Raw genomic sequence first — 12,143 nt, forward strand, 5'->3', positions numbered from 1 at the left:
TATATGTTTATTCCTGACTACAGAATTGACTGAAAGACCCCAGCAGGACTGGCCAATCACAGCCAAAATTCAGGAACCCATAGAAAATTGATAATGCTTTCCATATGTGAAAGAATTTTTGGTTCACATGAAAAAAAAAAATTAGGAGAGAGTCTGGGACTGGTTAATGGACAAGAAGAGGTTAAGCTTTGTTAAAACCTCAGCAATTTTTAATTTTTTCCTCTAAATGTTTTCCTTCTCAGAGAGCCATATTTTTTTCATTTTTCTGTTAAAACAGAAATACGAGGGCATGTTGTTTTGCAGGACGAGTTATAGTTTTGAATGACATCATTCATTTTCTCATTAATATGTTCATTGTAGATGTAACTATTTTCACAGAAAAATGGGGGCATTTAAACGTTGATGTATTTTTTTTTAATCAAATTTTTCTTTTAATGGTTCTTTATGGGTCTTGAATCTGCAATCGCCTATACAATACACTGCAATACTAAAGTACTGCAGTACCTTGTATAATTACTGGTTGCCACATGATGGGCTCCATAGGAGTAGTAACAGGGCAGATGTGGCACCCCAGAGGGTCTGGTTGCCACAGTGGTAGTAATACCATGTCTGGGAGCAAAAGAGGAGTTTCCTGGTCAGGAACACATTACATGCAACACCTCCTGCTCCAGACCAGAGAAGAGGAGGATCCTGTCCTATATAGCTGGATCTGGAGGCGGGGTTAGTCTGAGTCTAGAGTTCAGTGTGTGGAGTCAAGTAGAACACAGAGGAGTAAAGAGCCAGGGACTGGAGCTGGAGTTAGCTCGTCCTGGATAGTATCCACAGAGGACCGGACACCGGGGCTGTGGGGATTACGTACCCAGCAGCAAATACCGCAGGGCAGGAGATTGCAGGTCTCCTGGCCCAACAGAAACCCGGAGGCTCAGCCACACGAAAAGACCCGTACCGCCACAGAGGAGCAAGGAATACACAAGGTCCGAGTCGCCAGCCATACGGGTGAGCGCAGCACGTTACACTCAGGGACATGGGCTACAACATGACTATAAGCGGGATAGCCAAAGAGTATAGTCAGAACGGCAGGCCTACAACTTCACCTGGCCAGGAGGACTCTAGAATTGTTCCCAGACTGATCAGGCCCTCATCACTAGCCGGTACTCCCGTTGGGGCCCATATAATTGCCAACAGTAAAGACCCTGGGACTGCACTGCAAAGACTCCGTGTTGTCATTACAGATACCTTGCACTACCACCACCATCATCCATACATGCTGCCCTGAAGCTCCACTCTTCCTGTGGGGAGTTACATCACCTTGCTGCACATACCACCAGCTTCAGCGGACTGCTCCGCAGCGGCGGTTCCCAATAACCGCATTCCACAGGTGGCGTAGTCGGACTATACATAGCAGACGTACATAAACTACCCTTAGATTGACCACCTGGGTCACGGACCGGGTCACCGCCACGGTCACTACAACCCCCAGCATCTACAGGCCCGGCTCCGGGTACCCCACGGCCCAGGGGGCGCGTCACAGACATGAGACCTTATAGGGATATTGTCAAGTTTGAAAGTTATGCCCTATCCATTCAATAGGGGAAAGCTTTCTGATCAATAGGAGACTGACTGCTAGGACATTCACTGATCCCAAGAACTGGGCTTCTGAAGAGCCCCCTGCGAATAGAGCAGTGGACGATCATGCATAACTCTGCTCCATTCATTCCTAATTGGATCAGAGTGTCTTCTGCACTCCCATAAAAATGAATGAAGTGGACGTGTGCATGATCGACAACTGCACCATTCACATGGAGGTCTTCAGAGCCCCAGTTCTCGGTATCAGTAGGGGTCCCAACAGACCCCTAATGACCAGGAAAGGACCTCCTATCCAGTGAATAGGAGATAACTTCCAAACTTGGGAAAATATCCCTTTTAGTAGCACCCCAGCTGCCATGAAAACCCACACAATGTGAGGGGGAAAGATGGGTTTCTGAAGCAACACCCATCCCAGTGCCTATGTGGCACCCCAGGGGTCTGGTTTCCACAGTAACAGCAATGTTATGTCTGAGAGCAGGTGGGAGGTCTCTTGGTCAGGAATCCTATGCATGCCACACCTCCTGCCCAGTCCTGGGAGGGGAAGAACTTCCCCTATATAAACCTGGGGCTGAGGCAGGGTTAGAGAGTTCAGAGGGAGAGTTCAGCCAGGAGGGCTGACAGGGAGCTGTGGCTCCGGCTGGGCCCAGCTCCTGGGCCATGCCAGAAGTAGAGACAGAGAAGAGAAGCAGCTATGGGAAGAAACAACAGGAGCTCTGTGGGAGCAGTGTTACAAGGAGTCAGGGGCTGGCAGCTGCAGAGCTCGCCCTGACTGAGAAGCTATCACCGGACCCGGAGTCCGAGGCTGTGGAGACTAATCTTTACCCAGCAGCAGAAACCGCCCGGCAGGGGATTTCAGGTCCTCTGGCCAAGAAACCCGAAGGCACGGTCACACGCGTGGGACCAGCACCGCCGTCGTGGAGCGGACGCCACTAGAAGGCCCCGAGTCACCGGCCATACGGGTGAGCACCACACGGTACACTCAGGGACGTGGGCTACTTATACCCGCCTCTAGCAAGGTAGCCAGAAGAGTACAGTCAGTTTGGGAGGCCTACAACTCCGCCTGGCCAGGGGAGATCCCATCTGCTCAAGGACTGACCAGGCCCCGATCGCTAGCCAGTACTCCGGGAGGGTCTATCTTTATCACCAGTAAAGACCCTGAATTACACCGCATCGTCTCTGAGTGATTCCTGCTACCCCATCATCCACGTCGGCTGCCCTGAGGCCATACCCCTCCCGTTGGGGGTGATACTATCACGCTGCACAATCCTACCACCGGCCTCAGCGGTCTGCCCTGCAGCGGCAGCTCCTTCGCTGCATTCAACGGGTGGCGTAGTCGTCCAACATCTACCGCTAATACAGCGCCACTTAGTCTGACTCCCTGGGCACGGACCGGGTCACCGCCACGAGACTACAACCCTCAACAGATCCGGCTCCGGGTAAGCTCACGCGTGCGCAACGCTGCGCGACACAGGCCCAGGGGTGCGTCACCTACATTTTATGCCACTGACACAAATTACAGTGGCATCAAAGAGATGAAATTGTTTTGTTAAAGCTAGATCTCAAAGCAATTATTCTAAAGGTGCCAGCTGTATAACACAGCCAGCACCCACACTATATGAAGCAGGCTCATCTCCTGAGCCCGGTACATACAGCAAGTGTACACATCTGCTGTACATTTACAGTGGATGTCACAAAGGAGTTGAGGGAATCTTAATTATGCAGAGTCTTTATTTTATCATGCTGAAGCTCTTAAAAGGTAAGAGCTTCCCAAAATGCATTTCCAGAAGTGTCCAACCTTACTTTTTCTTTATTTTTTTTTTTTTATTATTTTTTTTTTTTTTAATATGAAACCAAATTCAATACAATATCGTAAAATACTAGAAAACACCTCTGCACTTTACAGTTATAGATAAATATAGCATAAACATCTCCTGACAGAGTATCACGTAATCAGGTTTCTTAATTTTTTGTTTTATAAAGCTCTCCATTTTATGCCAGGTATTTGGGGATATATTAAGCAAAGAGCATAGATAATGAAGGACATATCTGTAGCTGACCACCTTCTGCTTACATCAGGATCATACCACGATGATAGACTATTCCTAAGAGTTACGTAAAAGAAGTCTGCATGGTGGGGCTCCATTAACGTCAAGAGTGAAGCACAACCAAGTCTCCATTCAAGAAACCAAGACGTGAGGAATCCTGTAATAATATATGTAATAACTAAACTTAGTTTGTAATAGGAATATCTGTGTTGAAAAAAATTTTTTGGTTTACAGACGGCAAAAGGAAATAAAAAATGATTGCTATAGAATATAAGTTTCTGTGGTATGTTGGCCACTTAGAATGGCCTCAAGTTCATACATGCCTTGTATAACTCAGGTATGAACTATTGTGTTCTAGAAAGTCTAGACTTGTAGACTTGGCTGTAACTTCCCGGTTTTACGGTACTTAAATAGACATTAGATAATGACTCCTCACACACCCTGGCAACTATCTCGGCTTGGCATCGTAACAGAGTAACTAGGGCACCGTACAATAAGAAAGCAAGCAGTTCAATAGACACGCTGATCCATGAGTGTTATGGATCTCTGACCAGGTTCATAGCAAAGATCTGAGGTCGAATTTGCTACCAGGGTCTTCATGCCTGAGGGTCCCAATGACCTTTTTACTACATGAGAAAGCTCCAGTATTATAAATGGTACATTTAGAATTGGGACCCAGTAGCTTCAAGTTACGTAAGGACAGGCTTGGACTGGCCCACTGGAGAACAGGAGAATCCTCCGGTGGGCCCCCACCCTCTTGTATGAGCAGTACTTGGCAAAGTATACTTGAATCACCATGTACAGACAAAGGCATAGATTTGTGATTGAGGATAATGTCACATTTACATGTAGCTGAAAAGTTGGGCCCTGGAGTTAGTTATTGGCGGGCCCTTGTCTCCCCAGTCTGACACTGCGTACGGAATATGGCAGCTGAGTATGTAATATGTTGAGGGGTCTGGGTCACTTTAACTCTTCACTCCAATATCAATAATCATCAAAATGGCAAACGTGGCATGTCAAATAGGCCACAACTTTTTTTTCCTTTAGGCCTAGTTCACACATGCCTATTTTCAGTCACTGAGCCGTACGTGACCAATGAAGTCAAAGAAATGCTGTGGTACATGAACAATTTTCCACACCGCCCTTGCACATGGACTTGGAGCTGTAAACAAACCCAACCAAGTCCAGATGTGACTGGTCAGAGAAAACATACATTGATGTAAACCAAATCTTAGGCCTCATTCAGACATCTGGGTTTAACATACATTTTTTTTATATCCATGTTTTTTATACATAGAATACGTACCCGTCATAGTCTATGGAGCCGTTTATATATTTGGTTTTATTGGGGATCGAGTGTCTGCAATATCAAGAGGAGACGTGTCCGAATTAGATCCGATTTGCAGATCTAACTCGCCTATTTAGATAAATGGTACCGTACACTGTTGCCATCCATGTTATCATCCCAGTGCTGTCTATTTTTTCTTTTTAACGGGTAGCTTTTTTTTTTTTTGAATATGAGAAAAACTGATAAAACATGGATGAGAGACCCTACAGCCATCTGCACCTGCCCTCAACATCAGAGAGAATCGGTTCGATTATGCAAATGACACTCTGATCAAACTCTGATCAGAGTGCCAATATAGTGTGATCCGATTCGCTCGGATGAGGAGAAGAGAAAAAAAAATTCTTTGTCTTCTCCATTCTGTGAGTGGATGGAAATCGGACTGCACTCAGATGTCAACCGAGTGCAGTGCAATATTTCTTTGCATGGCCAAATGCAATCTGAATGTCATATCAAACTCGGGCATGCTGCGATTTTTTCCTCGGACAGTATCTGTCTTAGGCCATGGCCCCACTATCAGTATTTGGTCAGTATTTTTTCTCAGGAGTGGGAGCCAAAACTAGGTGAGGAACAATCAGAGAAAAGGTATAATAGAAACAAGTCACCAATTCTGCATTTATCACCTACTCCTGGTTTAGGCTCCCACTCCTGAGAAAAAATACTGACCAAATATTGATAGTGGGGCCGTGGCCTAAGAAAAAAGATCAGACATGTGCCCAGCCCCATAGACTAACATTGATCCAAGTGCAATCCGATGTTTTAGGACCAAAATATGCTAGTCTGCACCTGCCCTAAAAATGAGCAAAAATGGATTGGAAAAAGGATACCACACACGGATGAAATACGGTCTGTTCTCTCATACACAAAGAAAAAAAAATAAGAGTCTGAATGAGGCCTAATACCATATACATTGCGGTCGTACATTTATTCCTATCCAAGCCAAAAAATGGTGAAGGCCTTAAATAAATTATGGAGCAATTTAGGACTCTTCATAAAGGGGATCTCCAAGAATGTAATAAAATGGCCCCCGTCATGTAATTCAAATGGCGCCCATCCTAGTCACATGTTAGCCGCAGTTTGAAGAAACACAGCTCCCGAGACCTGTGTCTTAACAGACAGAGGAGCTATATTGTAAGAACACATATCGGCACTGCCACAAAAGGGCTATGATATGAGAAGAAATAAATCTTCTCCTCAGCTGTCTGAGTATGGAGGACTGAGGCAGGGGAGGACAGGTTTTATTTCTTCTCATGTTACAGACCTTCTCCTCGGTCCCTGGAGGATTGTGTGCTTACGATACCCGTTTTCTGTCAGTTGAGACACAGGTTTCAGGAGCGGCGTTTCTTCAAACTGCAACCTGACACATGACTATTATGGGCTGCAATTTGAATTATGTGATGGGGGACAATTTTAATCCATTCTTGGAGAACCCTTTTAAAGCCCATTAGATAGCTGTTGGCTGAACGATCAGACCGTTTTATCTTCAGACTACCCCATACATGGGAACGCTCCCCTCGGCCAAACGCTCCTGTGTTCTCTGAGAGATGCTGGTGGCTTACATCCAAGAGAACTAAAGTATGGCCCACTGAAATCTAACAGACCAGATTCTTCTCTCCCCGACATCAACGACTGAGGAACAGTCAGGAGACCCCCTACATAGTAGATGGTTGATCCATCCCTCTCATATTGGCGGATTCTGACAACTTTATCGTAATATATACAGAGGCCTCCTATACTCCCTATCTTTAGCTCTATCCTACTCAAATTTACTAGGATCGATGCTTTTAATGGTGTCTAAAATACACAAATACTACAGGCCATCAGCTCGGATTATTTTGGGCAATTTCTAACAGAATTATAGCTCAATTTAGAAAATTTCTCATTGTTCTTGGGAAGAAAATTTAAGGAAGTGGAATGCAATTGTGTAAAGAAATATAAAAAAAAGTTTCTGAAATCACATAGAAGGGTTCCTTATTTTTTTTTATTTTAAGTCTAAAAGGCAAATAATATTTTACTGTATACAGGGAGGGCCACAGGAAGCAGCCCCCGTGTCCCTTGTGTAGGATAACCCTAATTGGGCCTCATGTATGAGAACCGCCTTATAGTAAATCTGTCTTTGTTGCCCATAGCAACCAATCAGTGCCCAACTTTATTTTCCCAGAGGGAGCAGAGCTCAGCTTTTATTTTACCAGAGTGACCAATCAGAGCTCAGTTTTTAATTTTAGCCAATCAGAAATCAGCTTCATTTTACTAGAGCGACCAATCAGAGCACAGCTTTTATTCTATCCAGTCAAATCAGCTTTCACTTTACCAGAGCGTCCAATCAGAGCTCAGCTTTTTTTGTTTTATCCAATCAGCACTCAGCTTTCATTTTACCACAGCAGTGTAAGAAACAAACAACCAAATAAAAAACAGATATTGTAAAATCTTCCAACATCGAATATCAATATTCACATATAGTGTTAGTGTGTGCACCACTAGGTAGTGGTGAACGCAAAACGAAAAAAAAAAAAAAACATTTTGGGGTCATGTGCACACAACGTCTTTTAAACTCATGCGAAACCACTGTGTTTTTCAAGCAGAAGACACTTCAGGAAACTCAAAAGTTTTTCTTCCTGAAGAGTCTTTGGAGTCCTTTTTTCAATCGTTTCCCGAGTGCTTTTTTTCTGATGGTTTTGGCTTCCGTTATGTTTTTTTTGGAGGGTTTTCCAGTGCTTTTTTTGTGACTTTTTTTAATGACATTTTTCGGTCATTTTTTTTTCACTCCATTGAATAATGAAGAAACCACTAGCATTTTACAGTGGTAAAACACTTCAAAAAAGACATCCGGGCATCTTTTGAGCTTTCCCATTGACTTGTATTGTAAATGTACAAAAGAAGAAATCGCCAGAAGAATGAAGCGGTCACTTCTTTTAACCACTTGACATTTTTTTTTTGCTTAAAAGGCGTTCAAAAGCCTAAAACATAAGAACAATGAATGTTTTCACATGGAAAAAGCACGTGTTTATTCTTTTGAACATGTTTTTCAGACATTGTGTACACACAGCCAAAGGATGTGTTCACATTGAGTTTTTATGGAGTTTTTGTAGCAAAAACTTTCCAAATCCAACTCAAAATTCCAAGTTTGTGAGGAGGATTTGGAGAGCTTTTGCTAAAAAAAAAAAAAAATCCACATAAAAGATTGCATCCAAAAAACAAAGTTTTGAGCCAGTCTTTCAGCATGTTTTTTTTGCTTTGATTGATGATCAAATTTGGAGCATTTTTAAAGCACAAATCTCCTAAAACTTAACATATTCCTTCTTTTTCCACATGGAAAAAACAATATTGGCGCTTTTTTTTTTTTCTCTTCTTTGCAACATAAGTAGGTCCATTTTCTTAACATTGCATAACCCCTTTCAAGCTTTCACCCAGCCGTCATCTGCTTTGTGAATTCATTAAACCCCATTTCCATAGATGCAAAAAGACGTATCTTTCCTAATCGAATATGCCGGTCTAGTAAACATGTCCGAGTATCTAAGCAAAGCGCCGCATCCTGAAATCTTTTCATACTGAAAGATTACGTTACTAGAGAAGCGTTATCTTTACAGATAAAGAAGGTGACGGCTTCTCAGCAGGCACCAGCTATAATGTGCAGCGGTGTTACATATTTACATGGCCGATAAAGAAGGAAATAAGATACAGATAGCATTCATCAAATGCAGCGGTGTAACGAGAGTCCGATGGGCCCCGGTGCAAAATTGGGACCTGGGCCCCCACCCCTCACATGTTGGTCAGATGTATGGGCCCTTGTAGAATCTCAAAAGGACATACAAGTTGTCCCCCCTCCCCCATTATGTAGTAATATCCCTCCTTGCTGGTATATATGTCCCTCATCCTGGCCTCATCACACACCTGATTTACAACCCCTGGCAAAAATTATGGAATCAACGGGCTTGGAGGATGTTCATTCAGTTGTTTCATGTTGTTGAAAAAAAGCAGATCACAGACATGGCACAAAACTAAAGTCATTTCAAATGACAACTTTAGGGTTTTAAGAAACACAAATAAATCAAGATAAAAAAAATGTGATACTCAGTAAAGGTAATTTTTTTCAGACCAAACAGAGGGAAAAAATTATGGAATCACCCTGTAAATTTTCATTTCCAAAACTAACACCTGAATCAAAATAGATCTGCTCGTTAATCTGCATCTAAAAAGGAGTGATCACACCTTGGAGAGCTGTTGCACCAAGTGAACTGACATGAATCATGGCTCCAACATGAGAGATGTCAATTGAAACAAAGGAGAGGATTATCAAACTCTTAAAAGAAGGTAAATCATCACACAATGTTGCAAAAGATGTTGGTTGTTCACAGTCAGCTGTGTCTAAAATCTAGACCAAATACAAACAACATGGGAAGGTTGTTAAACCAAACATACTGGTAGACCAAGGAAGACATCAAAGCATCAAGACCGGAAACTTAAAGCAATATGTCTCCAAAACAGGAAATGCGCAACAAAACAAATGAGGAACAAATGGGAGGAAACTGGAGTCAATGTCTGTGACCGAACTGTAAGAAACCGCCTAAAGGAAATGGGATTTACATACAGAAAAGCTAAACATAAGCCATCATTAACACCTAAACAGAAAAAACAAGGTTACAATGGGCTAAGGAAAAGCACCCACTTTCTGTACCCATTGTATATGTCCCTTATCCTAGGCCCTTTCCAGGTATATCCCCCCCCATCCAGGTATATATGTTCCCCATCCTGGTATATAGGTCCCTTATCCTGGGCACTTTACTGGTATATTTATCCCGCCATCCTGGTATATGTTCCATGTTCTGCCGCTGTACTTTAATGCATAGAAAAAAATAAAATGATTCTACTCACCTTCCCTCCGCTCTCTCACCACATGGCGTTCTCTTCTGAAGCAGCAGCTGACTTCAGTGTGCAAGTGACAGGAGATCATGACGTCACTGCCATGCGCCCCCAGTCACATGCACAACAACGTCAGCTGATGGCCTCTGATTAGCCGGCAGAGTGTATTGCAATGCATGGACCCGGTGGGTCTCTGCTCCACAATATACTTCAGCTGAATGTGCGTCTGAGGACGCACATGTAGCGCCCCCAGGGTTCGGTCGCTACAGAGGTATTGCATCTCACCCAGAGGTGTGATATCTCGCTTCCAGGTAAGGATGAAGTGTGGCTCAGGACCCTAATATCCACATACACTACACCACATTTCCGGGGGACAGGGCGACAATGCTCCCGGGTGTGAGCACAACTGTCCCTGTCCCTGGCTGGAGTTGGGGGAGGGAACACCTAGAAAGGGGGAACCCGGTAGTGTGTGGGTTGGGAGAGTAGATCCAGGGTGCACTGTATAGAGGAGTATATATGGTGGGCACCATCTTAGAGTCAGAGTAGAAGTAGAAAGGAAGGAGAAGAGTGAAGAGAGAGAAGAAGGAGGCTGGGAGCAGAGGCTCTGCATGGGCTCTGCTCCGCAGGCAGGCCAAGTCTCAAGGCCTGGCCCTTGAGGAGAGGAATGGAGAGGAGAGGAATGGAGGAAGCTCTAAGAGAAGACCGAAGGGACCCCAGGGGTGCGGACCGGCCAGCCGCCACCGCACGCCCGCCGCTACCAGAGTAGGGGGGTCAGGCCAAGAAAAGGGAACCGGATCCCTCATCTAGTGGAGAAGAGCATCTACCCTCAGCTAGTAACCGGAGGCTGTGGCATTGTACATGCACGGCCCCTCACTACACCCGTTAGGAAGGCACCACATAGGACCCAGGGAAACGGAACATACGTTTGCCCGCCAAGGCCCGAGGCAGCTGGACAGAAACGTGGTCAATTGTGGGGTACGACAGGCCAGAGAAAGGACACACGAAGGGGGTCCTGAAAAGCATTCCAAAAGGTACCTGGGAGTTGGCCGAGCCCCTCACCTGGTGAGCACAGCACGACGTGGGCAGCCATCATCTGCAGAAGTGGCTTGGAGTGTAAAACTGTGAGTAAAGACCCTGGACTGCATCACTGGACTCGAGAGTCATTACTGTTGCTCCCGCGCACCATCACCCCCACCATCTGCACTCACTGCCCTGAGGCTATACTCCTCCTGTGGGGAGTTATACTACCCCCTGCTGCGCACACAACATCAGCCTCAGCGGTCTGCCTGCAGCGGCGGTTCTCAGTGACCGCAATCCACGGGTGGCGTAGTCGGACATTTATGTATTACAAGAACCAAAGAGACACATCCGCCACTGGTTTGACCACCTTGAGCCACGGGACCGGGTCGCCGCCACGGAGACTACAACCTCCAGCATTACACAGAGTCTCGGTTCCGGGTATTCCCCTACACACAGCGGCCCAGGAGGCGCGTCACACACACATCCAGTTGAAGTCTGTGCTGGTGTCGGAGGTTCCACTACCCACATGGGCCCGTTCATGACCTTTGCGGTCACGATCGCTACTCCCCTGGTCAAATATAATGAAAAAAACAAAATCAAAAAACACAACAGCGAAAAAAGCATGACAAGTACCATATGTAATTTCTGAGACCAGAAAATGAAACCCAAAAACAATAGTTTGGCTTCCTGCACTAAATGCAGCAGATTATGTATTTTAAAGAGGTTACCCAAAAATCAAATACCTACTCTTAGGATAGGTCATCAATAGAGATGAGCAAATCTTTTAAAAATTCTAATTTTTTTTAAAAAAAAAAGATAAAATTTGCCAACAACAACAAGTACTACAAAGCCTCCAATTGTCCTGAAAAGACGCGTGTAACACTCCGAGGTCTCCTAGGGCTGAATCCAATCCTTGTCAACCTCTTTAAAACACAATTACAGACCTCTACATATCTGGCTATGGGTAAATGGATGGGAGCTGTTTATCATTGCTGTCACACACACTATCCGTAATGTTTATTCATTGAAACAAAGGGAAAAGAAGGGAGGAAGATGGAGAGGAGAAGAGATGTGAACTAAACGAAATATTAAAAATTAACTTTTATTATATTAGATTAAATTTTACATAATTACATTGTATATGGAAGTGAGGGCTGGCGATTAGTATGCGGAATATAAATTAGGAAAAAAAAAAGACTGTAGTCACCAAATTTATGAACAGTCAGAAAAATATAATCTCCCCATCAGTTTCAATATAATGGAGCACAATGGGGATAATGATACTA

The 12,143-nt window shown here is 44.4% G+C and overlaps 1 protein-coding gene across 1 annotated transcript in view; it reads right to left on the reverse strand.

The window, feature by feature from the left end:
- Positions 1-12,143, reverse strand: part of LOC141172083 (cell adhesion molecule CEACAM8-like) — a 107,804-nt gene that overhangs the window by 10,487 nt on the left and 85,174 nt on the right. The window lies entirely within an intron of this gene.

Source organism: Phyllobates terribilis, unplaced genomic scaffold, assembly GCF_046119375.1.
Source record: "Phyllobates terribilis strain yellow unplaced genomic scaffold, ASM4611937v1 Scaffold_12__6_contigs__length_324123572, whole genome shotgun sequence".
Taxonomy (NCBI): Eukaryota; Metazoa; Chordata; class Amphibia; order Anura; family Dendrobatidae; genus Phyllobates; species Phyllobates terribilis.